Source organism: Giraffa tippelskirchi, chromosome 13, assembly GCF_054371585.1.
Source record: "Giraffa tippelskirchi isolate mGirTip1 chromosome 13, T2T-mGirTip1v1.2.pri, whole genome shotgun sequence".
Taxonomy (NCBI): domain Eukaryota; kingdom Metazoa; phylum Chordata; class Mammalia; order Artiodactyla; family Giraffidae; genus Giraffa; species Giraffa tippelskirchi.
The window spans coordinates 102,305,233-102,322,595 of NC_137287.1; the positions used below are offsets into that span (position 1 = coordinate 102,305,233).

Here is a 17,363-nt window from a genome sequence, read left to right on the forward strand (position 1 = left end):
CCCCCTCCGCGACACCAGAATGGTTTGCCCCGGACATCCTGATTGGTTTCTCGCTTCCGTTCGAACTCCGCGCCGCCCGCGTTGCCAGGCAACGGCTTAGCTTCGGCCTGGCGTGGGAGCGCCAGGTCTTCGCAGTCCCTCTCCGCCCCTCACCTTCCCGGTGGTCTCAGGTTCTTTGGGCAGCCGCTTTAGCTCAAGCGGCTAATTCTTTCTCTTGCTCACCCGGGACTTAGCTGATTCCTAGTCCTGACTTCAGCTGACAGGCTATGTGAACCAGTGCAAGCCGGTTTCCCTCTCTGTTCCTCTAACTGACCAATGCTGAGCAAGTTAGTGTGAAGATGGGCATGCCCAGCAGTCCCGAAATTTACTAAGGATATAACCAAAGATGTGAGCGAAAATTAATATAGCCCTGCGTTATTTATGATGGCAAAATAATGAAAATAACTTAAGGGTTATTTAGTGAAAGGAGAAAAGAGAAAGGCTCAGTGAAAGGAGATTGGTTATATAAATCCATCCTGCGGAAGAACTGAATTTATTGAGGTTTTTTTTATATACCAGAAAGTTTGCATGACAAAACTCTCATCACTGCTAATGGCATAACCCTCTGATAAGTACCTTTAAATATCCTCACTTTTTGATGAGGAATATTATACAGTCATTAAAAATGATGTGGTTAAAATATATTTAGCACTAAGAAAGTATTAAATTTTTCAAAAGTATGTTTCAAAGCACTATGTACAACATAAATATGCATTAAATACATAATGGTAATATCACATGTACCATATTTATGTATTGGATTTCCCAGGAGGCCCTCAGTTCAGTTCAGTTCAGTCGCTCAGTCGTGTCCGACTCTTTGTGACCCCATGAACCACAGCACGCCAGGCCTCCCTGTCCATCACCAGCTCTCGGAGTCCACCCAAACCCATGTCCGTTGAGTAGGTGATGCCATCCAACCATCTCATCCTCTGTCGTCCCCTTCTCCTCCTGCCCTCAATCTTTCCCAACATCAGGGTCTTTTCAAATGAGTCAGCTCTTCACATCAGGTGGCCAAAATATTGGCGTTTCAGCCTCAACATCAGTCCTTCCAATGAACACCCAGGACTGATTTCCCTTAGGATGGACTGGTTGGATCTCCTTGCAGTCCAAGGTACTTTCAAGAGTCTTCTCCAACACCACAGTTCAAAAGCATCAATTCTTCGGCGCTGAGCTTTCTTTATAGTCCAACTCTCACATCCATACATGACTACCGGAAAAACCATAGCCTTGACTAGACTCATATATTTATGTATAAACATTTATAATAACAGAAGTTAATTTCTTCTTTCTGCTGCTTCTTTCTTCTTTCTTTTTCCCCTTGACTGGTTTAACTATTGGAAATTTGGAAACATATTTCTGCTTTGGAAATAAGTTACCAAATTGCCAATAGTTAAACCAGTCAGGGGGAAAAACAAAGACACATTTGTAAAAAGAGAATTAGAAAAATTAACTCTAACAGCCCTTCCAGATGAGAGGGTGAGTCACTGTTTGGGTCTAGGGCATCGCTCCATTTGGAGTCAGCGTCTTTCTATCCCAGATGGTGTTTTTCATTCTTTTATTGGATTATCAGTGATCGAGCACTGACTGTGTACATACCTTGGAGAGGTGGGGGAGGAGAACTAATAGTATACCAATAGCTACCAATGATTGCACATTCTGGCATAGGCACCAACCAACCATATCAGAAAAGATACTATCATAAACAGGGAGTCTATGAGGATCAGCTAAATAACAGACCTGGCACTAACTGTGCCCTCTGCTAGACTGTGCTCAAACATACACACATTTTCTCATTTGACTTCATTACTGTCTGAGGAGATTCTACTAATATTACTATTTTATAGATTAGAAAACTAAAGTTTGTCTGGATCCAGCAGGAGTCCTCCAAACCATTCTGTTACATTCCCAGGTAACTGCAGTTGGACAGTGTCAGTGAGGAGAGGCAAGGAAGGTCTCTGATCCTGAAAGACACAGAGAAAACAGTAGGAGCAGATCCAGACTTTGTACTTCCTGAGGCTTAAACAATTTAAGGAGTGTTAGGGAGTGTTGTTTAAGAAAAGGACTACAAAATTACAAATTAAGTAATACAGAGATGATTTAGTTAGAAAGATAAAAGAAATCTTAGCAAATTTCAATTTCTACAGAGATTACAAAGTTCAGAAAAATAATATTCTTTTTGTGAATTACCTGTTCGACATATCTCCATATGTTCCACAAACAAGCTTCTGTATGCTACATTTCCATGTATACACACATTTCAAACCTCGCCTCTACTACGTCATACTGGTGGCATTCACACTGTAGGACCCTCCATGCATATGGAGGTATGACCTCTGACCCTTCACTTTCATGTCACAGGACCTGGTGAGTCACCTCAGTGTGCCAGGTAGGGGTATTCCTGGAAGACTTTCCTGTACTAGCGCAGCTGGAAATCATGTACTCACAAAAGTGACTGGAAACAACATAAATAAAACCACTAAACCCAAACTAAATGTCAAGGTCCTCTTAGCCAGATCCCTAAAATGCTCACACTCACTCCAACTTCATCTGACGCAAGGGGAAGTTGGAACAGAAGGAGATGGTGCTTTTAACAGAATGAGGTTAAATTACTTCACTTTGGAAAATTTTACACAAGCTTATGACCATGGGAACACGTTGCTAGAGTGCCTCCCAGACCTCGCCTTCCCTGTCATTAAAATGGGAACGACAACAATGGTGTCATGGTTGAATTCTTCTCTGAAATGTGTAGTTTCAATCATGTGTTGGGAGATATTTGAGATGCCTGGATAAAGGCCCCCTGCTGACTCTTGCATCTTCAAAGCTGCCTCTGACTGCATGCCCTGGAGCTTCAAACAAGCAGCACAAAAACCCTGAGCCTCATTTCCAGATTAAGAAAGTGAGGTAAACAGAGGCAGAAGGAACTACCCTGGGATTCCAAGTAAGGCCACACAAAGAGAGATTATTTGGACAGACTCAGATTCCAGGACTCTGAGCATCTTCATGTGTCAACAGCATGCTGGGGATGACCTCTATTTTCCAGGATTTGTTCAGCACCTGACGCCAGTTCAGAGTGATCGAAAGCGTCCTAGTTCTCCCCCTTCCCCACTGTGTGGCGTAGGGAAGGAGAACCTGTAAGAATAAGAAGATGGCCAAGCTGTCCTTAGTGTGCCCAGATCAGAGGGAGCTGGAGGATCCTTGTGTCCCTTGCGTCCTTATCTTGACCCAGCACGTGTGCAAGAATAACATCTCATCCTATACCCAGGCCTGTGGCTGTGCCTCCTCCAGCAGTCTGATCTTGGCAGCGTTTCCTTTACTCAACTCGAAACCAAGATGAAATCAGCCTCAGATGGCAGTTCTCAATCTCCTGAGCACCCTAGGGCTTATTTTGTTCTGTTTCATTCCGTTCAAAGGGTGTTCTCACTGTATACATTTGCTTGCCTCTGAACTTCTCTGGAAGGCTCACCAGAAACTGGTCCCAGTGGTGGCTGCTGGGCTGACTGAGGAACCAGGGAAAGAGAAAAGCTTTTCAGAAAATATTTTTTAAACCTTATAAATGTGCGAGCATGCTAAGTCACTTCAGTCATGTCTGACTCTTTGCAACCCTATGGCCTGTAGTCCACCAGGCTCTTCTGTCCATGGAATTCTCCAGGCAAGAATACTGGAGTGGGTGGCCATGCCCTCCTCCAGGGGCTCTTCCCAATCCAGGGATAGAACCCACATCTCCTGCATTGGCAGGTATGTTCTTTCCCACTAACACCACCTGGGAAGCCCACCTTATAAATGTATTATCTACTAAAAAGTAAATAACACTTCTAAGGCTATTCTTTGAGAGAGCAAAATAAGGTAATGACTGAAAAGTAAAACTGAAGTCGCTCAGTCGTGTCTGACTCTTTGCGACCTCATGGACTGTAGCCTACCAGGCTTCTCCGTCCATGGGATTTTCCAGGCAAGAATACTGGAGTGGGGTGCCATTTCCTTCTCCAGGGGATTTTCTCCACCCAGGGATTGAACCCGGGTCTCCCGCATTGTAGGCAGACGCTTTACTGTCTGAGCCACCAGGGAAGATAACCCAAATGTGTCCCTCCAAACATGATGGCTGAGAGGGTCAACTGAGGTGGCTGAGATATTCTTTCTGGAGGGTGACAGAGTCATTTTTCTCAAAAATTTTTGAGAAATTTTGAGCTGTGTCAATAGTTCTGTACTCTGTTTCTAAACTGCTTTTAAAAAGAAACTGTCTCTAACCAAAGAGATTCAGAAAGATTTAACAACAGGAATATTTCTAAATATTGTTTCTAAAAAGAAATTGACTCTAACCAAATAATTAAAGAAATTCAGAAACATTTAACAACAAGAATATTTACTATAGCATTGCTATTAATGCCCCCCACCACCAAAAAAGAAAAAACAATAACCCAATTTCCTGGCCACAGGACAATGCATGGTGAATGGGACTGGAACAAATACCACATAGCCATTAAAAATGGTGCTTTTGAAGAACAAGTGATAGGAAAGATAGAAAAAATATCTATGGAAAGATTTTTTTTTTAAATATTGTCTCTCAATTCACTTATTTGTTCCAGAAATGTCTTTGAGCACCTTTTTCTAAATCTCAGTTTCCTCACCTGTAAGATGGGTGTTAACCATGCCTACCTCCCAGGCTTGCAAGAGGTACAGTACCCTGACTACCCTCCACATTGTATGGCCACTGTTTCTGCTACTGCTCTTAAGAGGTTGTTTGATAGTACAAGCTCATGAGGCAGCATGTCCCAGGCATCACTCCTTGCCCAAACCATCCAAGGGCTCCCCAACAAGCTCTGAATATGGTGGCCTTTGGAGGCTGATCCCTGTCAACCCCATCTCCTACCACCTTCCCCATCAGCCCACCTTGCTCCAGCCACCGGCTCCTGTTGTTTCTCAAATACACTAAGTACCCTTCCTGCCTCAGGGCCTTTGCACATGCTGTTCCCACTGCCTGGGCCTCTCTCCCCCCAGACACAGCTGCCCCCTCACCCCCTCCCTCACTTCCTTCCAGGCTCTGCTCAAATGTCATCCTCCCAGGGAAACCGCCCCCCCCCCCCATTATTTACATTTCTCTTCATAGTTCTCCAACCTCCTGATATTCAGTTTGTTCCTGTGTCTGGATCTCCTCCACCAACTGTGAGCTCCCAGAAGGCAAGGTCCACACTTCTTCACCCACTTTTCCTGCAATTAGAGGTTGGCAATGCACTGAACTATGAGAAAGTCTTTGAGAAGGCCTGTAACAGAAACTCCTCTTTCCCTTTGCTTACTCCACTGTTTCCCAGACATTCTCAACCCTGGAGCCCTGTGTCCTCAAAACACGTCCTAAACAGCCTGTAGGAACAGTGAAAACACCATCTATAGAGGGTGGGTCTCCAGGATGTGACCAGGGGCCTCCTCTGCCAGTGCCCCTCCTAAATTACAGACTCTCTCCCCCAGCACCAGACTTCCCAGACCCAGGAACTGTCCTCGATCTCCAGTCCCCTCAGCACAAGTCTCTCACACCTCTTGCATGCCTCTAGGGGCCAGGTTCCACCTGCCAAAAACTCAGGTTCAGCTTCTGATGGGCATATTCCAAGACACACCCCGCTGGCTCAGCCAGGTCTCTGGTCCCTTTCTGTTGTGTCCAGGAGTGAGGGGTGGGTGCAGAGTCTTGTTTTTAACCTCTTGCCCCAGCAAAGGCTGAGAGTAAAGCCAACACCCGAACAGAGACAGGAAACCCAGGACCCCCTGCTCTGACACTAAGGTGACCCTCCCCCCGGGACAGTCTCCTGACTTTTCAGGCTGCAGGCTTTTATCAGGAAAATGGAGGTATGATAGCTCCCAGGACATAGTTTCTGAGAAAGAACTTGGGGAGTATAGAAACAGAGCTGTCCAGGTTGGTCTGTATCACTGAGCTGCTGCTGGGATTGAGCATACCTCTGCCTCTCCATCTTTCTGGGCCTCAGCTTTCTGTCTGGACCATTAGAAGGTGGCAGCTACCGGTTTGGAGAGAGGATTTGGGCACAAGCCTGACTGGTAGACCTTCCTCCTTGACCTCCCCTTGTCTTGTTTCAAGATGTATTCACACATTCAACAAATACTATCTGAGCCCCTAGTCCATGCCAGTTTCTAGAAAGAGAGATGAAAATACAATTCGTTGTGCTTTAGAATTGTATTCTAGTGGGTGAGACACAACAATGAATAACTGAACTAAGAAATGAGAAATGGTATAAATAAAAATGAAGCAGAGTAAAAAAGAAGGTGTGAAAAGAAAGGGGACCATGCTCACTCACCATGGTCAGTGAGCCAAGCCCTCTCCCCTGAGGTGAGACATGAAGGGTAAGAAAGAGGCAGTCACATGGAAACCTAGAGGAAGGAAGAGCAGAAGCAGCCTGTGCAAAGGTCCTGGGGCAAGAATGAGGTGACTCTATTTGAGCCTAAAGCCAGTGGCTGGACTGGAGGGAGAGGAAGAGACTGACATTAAATGGCTGAGAGTCTGTAGGCCACAGAGCAGAGTTTTGATTTTAAAGATTAAAAAGTAGCAGTTTAAGGTCAAGATTGGGAACTCTGGGATTAACCAGCCAAGGTTTCAAATCCAGCTCTACTACCTGCCAGCTGCCTGGGTTGGGGAAGTTCCTTAAAGTCTGAATTTTCAGTTTCCTCATCTATAATCAGAAGAATAATTTCACCTACATTGTAAAGTGTTACCCTAAGTACCCAAGATAATGCCAGCAAAACCCTGGCCAGAGCCAGGCTCAGTAAAACTGTGCTATTCTAATGGTAGCTCAGATAGTAAAGAATCCGCCTGCAAAGCAGGAGACCTGGGTTCGATCCCTGGGTTGTGAAGATTCCCCTGGAGGAGGGCATGGCAATGCACTCCAGTATTCTTGCCTGGAGAATCCCCATGGACAGAGGAGCCTGGAGGACTACAGTCAATGGGGTCGCAGAGTTGGACACGACTGAGGTGACTTAGCACATGCTAATGATGATATATAGAGATTATACATCACAACCACAGTGGCTCCTGACAGATCTTCACAAATCCTGGCAGAGAGCACACGCACTTGGGCCCTGGAGCCAGGAAGCCAGCTGTGCCAGGTGCCAGCATGAACAATAAGGGCATCCAACAGTCTTCGGAAGTTAGGGACAGGCCAGCAGCTGAGGGAAGCAGAGGCAGGAACAGACAAGCCTAAGGGTCAGGCTGGATTTGGCCCCGGCTGAGCCCCATCAGCTCGGTACTCCCAAATACTTCAGGTTTCAGGAGGTGGGACACATTTTAAACCTGAAAATCCCAGAATTTTAAAATCCTGAGGTTATCAAATCCTTAGAATCTCCTCAGTCTGAAGTCCTAGACGCGGACTTCCCTGGTGACACAGTGGATAAGAATCTGCCTGCCGCTGCAGGAGACACAAGAGACGTGGGTTCGATTCCTGGGTCGGGAAGATCCCCTGGAGGAGGGCATGGCAACCCACTCCAGCATTCTTGCCTGGAGAGCTCCATGGACAGAGGAGCCTGGTGGGCTGCAGTTCATGGGATTGCAAACAGTCGGACACGACTGAAGCGACTTAACACACAGCACAGACTGGAATGTAATAGAATTGTTTTGTTCCTATTCCATTATTTTTTTCCCCAATATTTTTCTGACTGTGGCAAATGATACTCACCCCATCCCACCTCTGCACGTGACACATGGGGAAACCGAGGCCCAGAAAGGGGAGGTGACTGGCTTGGGTCCCACTGAGCAGGCAGCAAAAGCATGAGGACCCCCCCCGTACTGACCAGGACAGACGGTGGAGGCTGGGAGGGGGGCTTGGGTCTCCTCGGGGCTGGGCCTGTGAGCCTGGAAGGTCAGGGCCTGACAGATGGGATTTTTCAGGGGAAAAGTGTTCTGAGAGTGAGGGGCCTTTGCCCTCTTAGCGTCCCAACCCCAGATGGCAGAGCCAGGCCAGAGTGCGGTTGGGGGGCGTAAGGCCCCCTCTCGAACTGGAAGGTCGTGGCCCCAGAAACAGAATCTTTGTGGAAACTTAACACCCAAGACCCTCCACCCAAGGGCCTGGCGCTGGACTTTTCAGCTTTCAACTTGAGCTCCTCAGGCCAGTCCCACATTCAATAACTCTGATCCCAACCTGGAAAGGCTGATTCCCTTTCTGAGTCCTTTTCAGGTCTCCTTGCATCAGTGCCTGAGTCTTCTCTGTGTTTAACACCAATGCCCACTAAGCTCCAGTGTAACAAGTAGAGAGCGGGCCTCAGGTACAGCTTGGCCACCGCATCGGCCTGAAACACAGTCTCTATTTCCAGAAGTATCGTCCCCATTTCTGAAGGCACATTCCATTTATGACAGAAGATACTTGCTCTTCATTTCATGTATCAAGAAGTTTCCTCTTACAAGAAATCCACGGTCAACTGTAACACACATTTTCGGGATAACCAGGGAAGTCAGTTGTGGACTAAATATTAGATATCAGAGAACTATGAATTTTAAGAAGTGCAACAGTGAGCCTGGAAATGGCCTTACTTTTTGGAGATGCAAACTAAAGTATTTGGGAACAAAAACTGAGGATGTCTACAATTCACATTAAGATATTTCAGGAAGAAATAGGTGAAGCAAATGTGGAAAATGCCAGTGTTAAATCTGAGTATTGGATATGTAGTTCATAATGTCATTCTGTATTTTTCTGTGTGTCTAAAATTATTCTAATTCAGTCTTATCTGGTTGACTTAGAGAAAAAAAAGTCATTAAGAAACAATCATCATGGCAGACCCTGCTGCTGCTGCTGCTGCTAAGTCGCTTCAGTCGTGTCCGACTCTGCGCGACCCCATAGACGGCAGCCTACCAGGCTCCGCCATCCATGGAATTTTCCAGGCAAGAGTACTGGAGTGGGGTGCCATTGCCTTCTCCGATGGCAGACCCTGGGTATAGCCAAAACTGTGAACATGCCATGAGAGTGAACGAAGCCAGGACAAGGCAGGAAGAACATTCTGGGTTGAGGAGAGCCAGCTCTCTATCTGGGAAGCTTGGCCCTCCTTCTCCAGGACCTCTTGATTCTCCCCTCAGCGCTGGCTTCTGGTTCTCTGAGCAGCTCCGTGGGCCTCACCACTGACTGTCCCCTCCCTGGGACATCTGCTCTCAGGTTTGAGGCCAGGCAGGAAGCCAACAGCTTTACTGTCCCCGGGGGCCCCCAGCCAGTCTGCCGGTGCCTGGAGTGGGGGAGCGGCAGGGGCCCAGCCCCTTCACACCAGACCATCCCCCACCTTGGGACATGGGCCTGGGCCCCTTTCTCTCGCTGTCTACCTCACTAGGCAAACGGGGAAACCGAGGCCCAGGCCTGACCCTGGCTCTTCCTAAAGGACCCAGGACACAGTCCTGCAGAGGAAGAGGTGGAGAGGTCTGTGGGCACAGAAAGGGTCAGAAGCCGACCTCTGACCCCCAGCCAGTCAGGGTCATGGGTGGGGGAGGGGACAGGATCCCAGAAGTGTGAGGAGGTGAAAGTGAGGGCTCAGTGCCCCCCCCCCGACAGGAGAGGATCCCACCTCCAGCAGTGGCAGCCAGGTTCCCCTTCACTTGTCACTCACACAGGGACCTGAAGGTCACTCTTACTCTGGGGCCCAGCTGTCCCTCCTCAAGGTCTCCTCTTTCACAGTCAACAGATATTTCCTGAGCTTATCTGTGTGTCAGGCACAAACTAGATACCAGGGCCTCAGGCAGGAACAAATCAGACACGGTCCCCACCCTGGTCAAGCTGAGGCTGGTGGGAGTCAGACGCCAGACAAGATACGTAAGAGGACAGGATGTAACCCAGCATCAAGGGCACGGTGAGGAAAATGGGAGCAGCACATGGAGAGAGACAGGGACAGCGACCGGGCGGTTTTAATAAGGGGTCACCTCTGAAGGCTGGGATTGAGCAGAGACCTGAATAAAGGGAGGGAGGGGCCTGGGGTTGCCTAAGGAAAGAGCACCGGGTTGAGAGAACAGCAAGGGCAAAGGCCCTAGGGCAGAGTTTGCCGTGTGAGAAACCGCAGGGAGGCCAGTGTGGCTGGAGTGGAGAGTGAGGGGAGGGAGGAAGCCAAGCTCGGTGAGATGCGTGCAGGGCAGGACTGCACATGGCAGGTCCACAAGGAGGAACCAAGCCGGAGCCAGGTGGGGAGAGTTCTGAGCAGAGGCAGGACAGGCTCTGAGTCATGATGTGAAGGGCGGAAGCGGGTGAAGTAGGATGGCCAGGGTAGAGACAACTGCAGAAGTTCAAGCAGGACACAAAGGAGACCAGATGGAATGGTGGCAGTGGAAGGTACAGAGTGGCCTGATCACGTATCCCACAGGATCTGCTAAGAGATTGGCTGTGGGGTGTGGCAAAAAAAACAGGAGTTGAGAGGGGAGAGAGCAGCTTCATTTCAGAGACTGTTCCATGCTGTACCCCTGGTGCAGGGGCAGAGTTAATCCCAATCAGCAGTCACGTGAAAGAGCAGATACAGAGAGGAAAGAGACCCCCCAGTCTCGGGTTCCCCAAGGGCATCACTGTGCCCTTGATGCCGGGTTACATCCTGTCCTCTTACGTATCTTGCCTGGCGTCTGACTCCCACCAGCCTCAGCTTGACCAGGGTGGGGACCATGTCTGATTTGTTCCTGGTTTTGTTTTGGTTTTTTCCCCAAGTCTGTCAGAAGGCGATCTCTGGTGGCTGATGATTGGAACTGCAAATCTTCAGGTTGAGGGCCAGAAAGAATTGCCGTTGTTGTTCAGTCCCTCGTGTTCTACCTTTGATTCCATGGACTGCAGCATGCCAGGCTTCCCTACTCTTCACTGTCTCCCAGAGTTTGTTCAAACTCGTCTCCATTGAGTCAATGATGCCATCCAACCATCTCATCCTCTGTTGCCCCCTTCATTGAGTATGACCCCTGGAATATCACTGACTAGAAAAAAAAAAAAATCAGACAGTGGAAGGTATAGAGTGGCCAGATTTCCACCCTTCACCCATTTTACAGATGAAGATACTGAGGACCACCTATGGTTGAGGTCTCATCTCCCTGTTGTTTTCCAAGTGGACATTGCACAAAATTCCCCACAGCCTCCCTAGATGCTGGGAGTCCATCCTTGACATTACTACATTCTTAGGAGGCATCATGCTGCTTCAGCTCGCATACATTCCAAATTAGCCCACACCTTCCCTACTTGGCTGGATGGAAAATCTCTATCACATCTGGGCTGGAATTTCCACCTCCCTTCACTCCCAAAATCCTGCACCAGGGTGTCCAGCAGAGGTCAGTCTGCAGTGACCCATTGGCCACATGCATGTGGGCTATGTCGCTTCAGCCGTGTCCAAGTCCCGTGGACTGTAGCCCACCAGGCTTCTCTGTCCATGGGGTTCTCCAGGCAAGAATACTGGAATGGGTTGCCATGCCCTCCTCCAGGGATTGAACCTGCATCTCTTAAGTCTCCTGCATTGTTCCCATTCCAGCTCAGTTCTTCCAACTTCAGTAGAGGGTATTCTCCCCTATCTGTACCCCATTCAGATGGTGCCACAATTCCCTCCACATTTAACCTCTGGTCCACCTTGAGCTGTCATTGCTCCCTGCACAGGACAGAGCCAAAGAGACGAAAGGAGGCCCTGGGAACACTCAGCAGAGCGGAGGAGGCTCTCACCTCCCCTGAGCTGTATGGAAGACATCTGTTGGTACACCACTAAGATGGCATTGGATGTTTCTTTTTTTCTTCTTCTCCATTGTTTTCTTAAGTAATTTATAATTTTAGGTTATGCAACTAACAGGGTTACAGATTCCTAGAAAAGTAAAATATTTCTGTTAACTCTGAAAGTCCTCTTTGATCATTTACCATTCCCCTTCCTATTCCTTGACCCCCTCTACACACATCCCAAAGATAACTCCTATTGTCAATTAATTTTTTTAAATTTTATTATGTTTTAAAATTTTTGGCTGCTCCCATGGCATGTGGGACCTTAGCTCGCCAACCAGGGATTGAACCCAAGCCTCCTGCATTGGAAGGCTGAGCCTTAACCCCTGGACCACTGAGGAAGTCCTCACTATTGTCAATTTAAAATTTATCTTTCCAGATTTTTTCCTATGGCTATATATGTGGTAAACACACACACAGCCCTAAGAATATGTAGTTTTTATTTGTGGGAAATATATATATATATATGTATACATATTGGCTTCCCTGGTAGCTCAGTTGGTAAAGAATCCGATTGCAATGCTGGAGACCTCGGTTCGATTCCTGGGCTCAGAAGATCCCCTGGAGAAGGGATAGGCTTCCCTGGTGGCTCAGATGGTGAAGAATCTGCCTGCAATGTGGGAGACCAGGGTTCAATCCCTGAGTTGGGAAGATCCCCTAGAGGAGAGCATGGCAATCCACTCCAGTATTCTTGCCCAGAGAATCCCCATGGACAGAGGAGCCCGGTGGGCTACAGTTCATGGGGTGGCAAAGAGTCGGACATGACTGAGCGACTAAGCACCGCATATATGTATATACACAAACGGAATCATCATACTGTACATATTTATCTTATGAATTTTTCTCCAGTCTGTTCTGCACTCCTGAGTTCAATTCAGGGCTATGAGATAGCGTTCATTTTTATGAGGGCTGCACCTGGTCGGCTGAGCGGGGAGCCAACAAATCCCTAACTGATCAGGAGACACCCTTGGAGGCCTCTTTCCCTAACCTTCTCCTCCCTCACCTCCTTTTCCTCTGATCTTTCTGCTTCTTCCCAATGTCCACCTTTTTCTCACCATGGCATTTAAGCCCCCCCGCCCAACACAGACACACAGACACACAGACACACACACACACACACACACACACACACACACAGACACACACACACACACACACACACACACACACACACACACACACACACACACACACACACACACACACACACACACACACACACACACACACACACACACACACACACCCAGTGAGAAGGTCCTAAACCTCAAGATGCCCTTTGCAAGGTACATCTCTGGAGTCTGGGGCTTCCTGCGCCCCCTCGTGGCTTTTCTGAGTAACGGCAGCGGCGCCTCCAACCCCTAATCCATTTGCCCATCAACCCGTCCGGAAAGCAACGCCCACTCCGAAAGAAACAACGAGTGAAACTCTGGGCGATCTGCCGTGAATTAGCTGAAGTCTGCCCTGGAAACTCTCCCGGTCGAATGTGAGCGACCTCTTGGCCTGCCAGAAGAGTCTACCTGTTTGAGATCACCCGGGGCTGCTCTTTGAGAGGGATTCATGGTCCTGGTACAGCATCCTTGGAGAGTAACTGGGTGATTGTTCTCAAGTATGTTGTAGTTAGCAGCCAGGGACTGATTCTACACATATTTCACACATGCGCAAAAAGACAGATTGCCACAGTGTTTGTTGCAGCGCTGTTCTTGATGGTAAATAATAGGCAACAAGCAATGGGGCTAGTTAAATTCATCCCGGTGCTTTTGGGTGATGGTACACCTCTAAGACCTGCCAGTTCCCTGGCCTGAGTGAGACTCCCTTGAAGTGGCTCTACAGGCGCCCTGCACACTGCAACCTGCCCTGTGCTGGGTCCTTTCCCACTCCACCTTCCCCTCATCTGCTCTCTGTTTTCTACAGAGCATACCCTCTAATGTACTGAATGATTTCCTTATTCCTTACTGTCCATCTTGCTCCATCAGAAGGAAAACCAGCTCTCCAAGACCAATGGCTTCATCTATTTTGTTCAATTTTATATCCCAAGCATCTCTCACAGTGACTGACATACAACTGACATTTAATAATTTGTTGAATGAATGAAGCCAATGAATGAAGGTCTGAATACTGGGGATATAGAAAGATTTCTAAGAGAGATTAATCCAAAAAAGCAAGCTTCAGAATGACATTGGTAATGTGCTCCATTATGTAAAGAATATTTTCCCATAAACTTAAAATGGCTAAAAAAAAAAACCCCTTTAATTAATTAAAGTCTATTATTTAAACAACAAAGGCTATAAAAATATCTGGAGATGACAAGGAAGGGGAGAACATTTTGGTTGGAGTTCATTCATTCACATATGCAATGAATATTTAAGTTCCCAGTGTATGTATACTGGTTATGTTAGACACAGACGTCAAGAAAATTTCTTTGGAGGAGGTAGTATTTGAGATTGGCTTTGAAATATGGATAGGATTGTGCCTGAAAAAGATGAGACAGAGTGTTTTTTTGTTTTGTTGTTGTTTGCTGCACTACATGACTTGTAGGACCTTTGTTCCCCAACCAGGGACTGAACCTGAGCCCTAAGCAGTGGAATTGCAGAGTCCTAACTACTGGATCACCAGGGAATTCCCAGAAAGGATATTATGATAGGAGGATCAGTAGGGAAATTTTGGTGACTTAGATGTACCGTGACTACTCAAAGAACGGTGAGCAGTTCTGGTTGTAAGCAGCAAAGGCTACAGATAAGAAAGAGCAAGTGATGGAGTTCTCATGGTCTATTAGTCCAGCTGAGAAAGGACATAAACATGAAGCCTGGTCCTCATTTGGTGAGCCACAAGGCAGTCTTTGAAGATGGATAATAAAGATGTATTTTAAAATTAAAATTAAAAATTACATGAAGAGCACCTGTGAGATGAGTGTGAGTCACACCTAAGACAGAACTTCCAGGGAGTCGGGAGGGGCCATCCCTGGGAAGGAGGACAGGCATTTCAGGCTCCTCCAGGGACCAAATTCTTGTGTCTGAAACCCAGAGTTGGATTCAATACTTCCTGAGCCCCTGCCAGCTGAGAGAAGGGTCCAGTCTCTTCCCCTGGGGTCTGCTCACCTCCCACCGCAAGCATTTGCTAGGGGAGTGATTACTTATCAAGTAATTATCTGTCTCAGAGAATAAGGCAGAAAGCAAGCCAGAATTATTTGTAGACATCTTCACGCAGTGAGCAGTTATTAGGTGCCATTTCGCATTGGGCCAGTTTGCATCTGGGCTTGAATCCTGACTCTGCACTTACTGACCTTGAGTGAGTCACTTAACCTCTTTGAGCATCAGTTTCTCCATCTACAATGTAGGGAATAAAAGTAGCACCTGCCTCGGATTACTGAAAGATTTAACTGGATGTGAACTATTACTGGGCTCAGTTGGTAAAGAATCCGCCTGCAATGCAGGAGACTCCGGTTCAATTCCTGGATAGGGAAGATCCCCTGAAGAAGGGATAGACTACCCACTCCAGTATTCTTGGGCTTCCCTGGTGGGTCAGATAGCAAAAGAATCTGCCTGCAATGCGGGAGACCTGGGTTCAGTCCCTGGGTTGGGAAGATTCCCCTGGAGGAGGGCATGGCCACCCACTCCAGTATTCTTGCCTGGAGAATCCCCATGGACAGAGGAGCCTGGCGGGCTACAGTCCATGGGGTTGCAAAGAGTCGGACACGACTGAGCGACTAAGCCCAGCACAGCACTCCTACCATCTGTCAGAGTAGCATTTGTCAGTGGGCATCAGATCCAGGCTCAGCCAGACTCTTGACCTCTCTGGGCCTCTGTTGCCTTATCTGTAGAGGGAAAGTAGTCATATCTCCTCAAAAGCCTGTGATGGAGATTAAACACATTAACCCATGTCAAGCTCAGGGCCTGGCACAGAGTCCTCTCAGCATACCCTGGCTGTTAGGATTTCTGTTCCACAAGGAGGACTGTTATGGTCTTCTTGACAGACTGGAACCTGGGGACAGGAGTCGATGAAAAGAAGGCAAAGAAAAGAAGGACGCAGGAGACCCAAGTCTCTAGTGGAACAAGGGTGCTTTAATCATGGCAGCATGTGCTCATATATTGTTATACAAGGAAGCTTCAGGCAGAAAATTAAGTTGAGCAAAAACACCAAAACCAAATGCATAGCTACAGTAACTAAGGGAATAGCAGTCATCATGGGGCCATAACAACAGTAACTAGGGGAATAACAGTCGTCACAGGGCCAGAAGACAATCCATGTATTGGAAATAGGAACATGACTAACTTGTTTTACAGAAAAGTAAAAGGTTACCGAAAGGAATCCACGTATGCGTTCCGTCTCACGAAGTCTCATGACTTCAGTCCTGAGAACTTCGTGCAACTCTGCTCGTTCCTGTTTTCCAGGAGCTGATAAGGAACAGAAGGCCCTTGAGAAACAGAAAACAACATATAGGATTCCTTAAAATTAAACATTCCCTGGCAGAAGACACTATTATTATCCCCACTTCCCAGGTGTCATCCTTAAGCACTGGTATTCCAACCCAGAATTTCTGGTTCAGGGAGTGCTATTCCTGCTTGTAGGGAATTTGTTGTTCAGCCGCTCAGTCGTGTCCAGCTCTTTGCGACCCCATGGACTGCAGCACGCCAGGCTTCCCTGTCTTTCACCATCTCCTGGAGTTTGCCCAAGTTCATGTCCATTGAATCGATGATGCCGTCCAACCACCTCATCCTCTGTTGCCCCCTTCTCCTCCTGTGTCTATCTTTCCCAGCATCAGGGTCTTTTCTAATGAGTCGGCTCTTCACATCAGGTGGCCAAAATATTGGAGATTCAGCTTCAGCATCAGTTCTTCCGAAGAATATTCAGGGTTGATTTCCTTTAGGATTGACTGGTTTGATCTCCTTGCAGTCCAAGGGACTCTCAAGAGTCTTCTCCAGCACTACAGTTGACCCTAAGGTGGGGCCAGAGCCAATGCCTGGGCAGGTCTTTTGTCTTTTGGGGTCAAAACGCTGGCTAATGTGAGCCTTTTATCGTTAAATTGACTCATCGGGGTCATCAGAATTGGCTGCTGGGCAGGTTCCAGACACACAGTAGGCTCTTGGTGAGCCCCGCCCAGCATCCCCCGCCTTCCCCCCTCCTTGGGGCGGGGACAGGTTAATACTAACCCAGCTGCCTCTGGCCCCTCCCATGCAGAGCCGCCTGAGAACAGGACCAGCAGGTAAGCCGGCAGAGTCCGGCAGGCAGCTCAGGCCTGCTAAGGGCAGAGCAGCAAGTACCAGGGACCAGTCACTGGCAAGGATCACTGGGCACCGAGGTGGGGGCACTAGTCTGGGGACAGCAGGTGCCCCACGGCCTTTCCCCTAATTTCAGCTGCTGGCTCAGAGGCCAAGGGATAGGAGGGAAGAAGGGCCTCCTCCCCTGTTGGAGTTGGTCCGGTTGGAGTTGGGGCAAGCTGAGCCGGCTGGGCGGACTCCAGAGCCCCCCTCCCCAGGCCAAACTAGTGGGCCCCTACAGACCTCTGCCTGGCTGCATCTCTACGCCACGGGGACATCTAGACAGCTGCTCCTGCCAGGTGGGGGCCAGAGTCTCCCCTGCCTGGCACCGGGAGTGGAGGTTGGGATGGGCACTGAGGGGAGGGGAACCCAGCCAAGGTCA

The 17,363-nt window shown here is 48.2% G+C and overlaps 1 long non-coding RNA gene across 1 annotated transcript; it reads right to left on the reverse strand.

Annotated features, from left to right (window-relative positions):
• Positions 1 to 516: 516 nt before the first annotated feature.
• On the reverse strand, positions 517 to 17,299 carry LOC145533391 (uncharacterized). Its single transcript, XR_014074046.1, has 3 exons — positions 16,023 to 17,299; positions 5,127 to 5,241; positions 517 to 3,536 (listed from the first exon to the last, which is right to left on the reverse strand). It is a non-coding gene; the product is annotated as an uncharacterized LOC145533391 (long non-coding RNA).
• Positions 17,300 to 17,363: the final 64 nt, after the last annotated feature.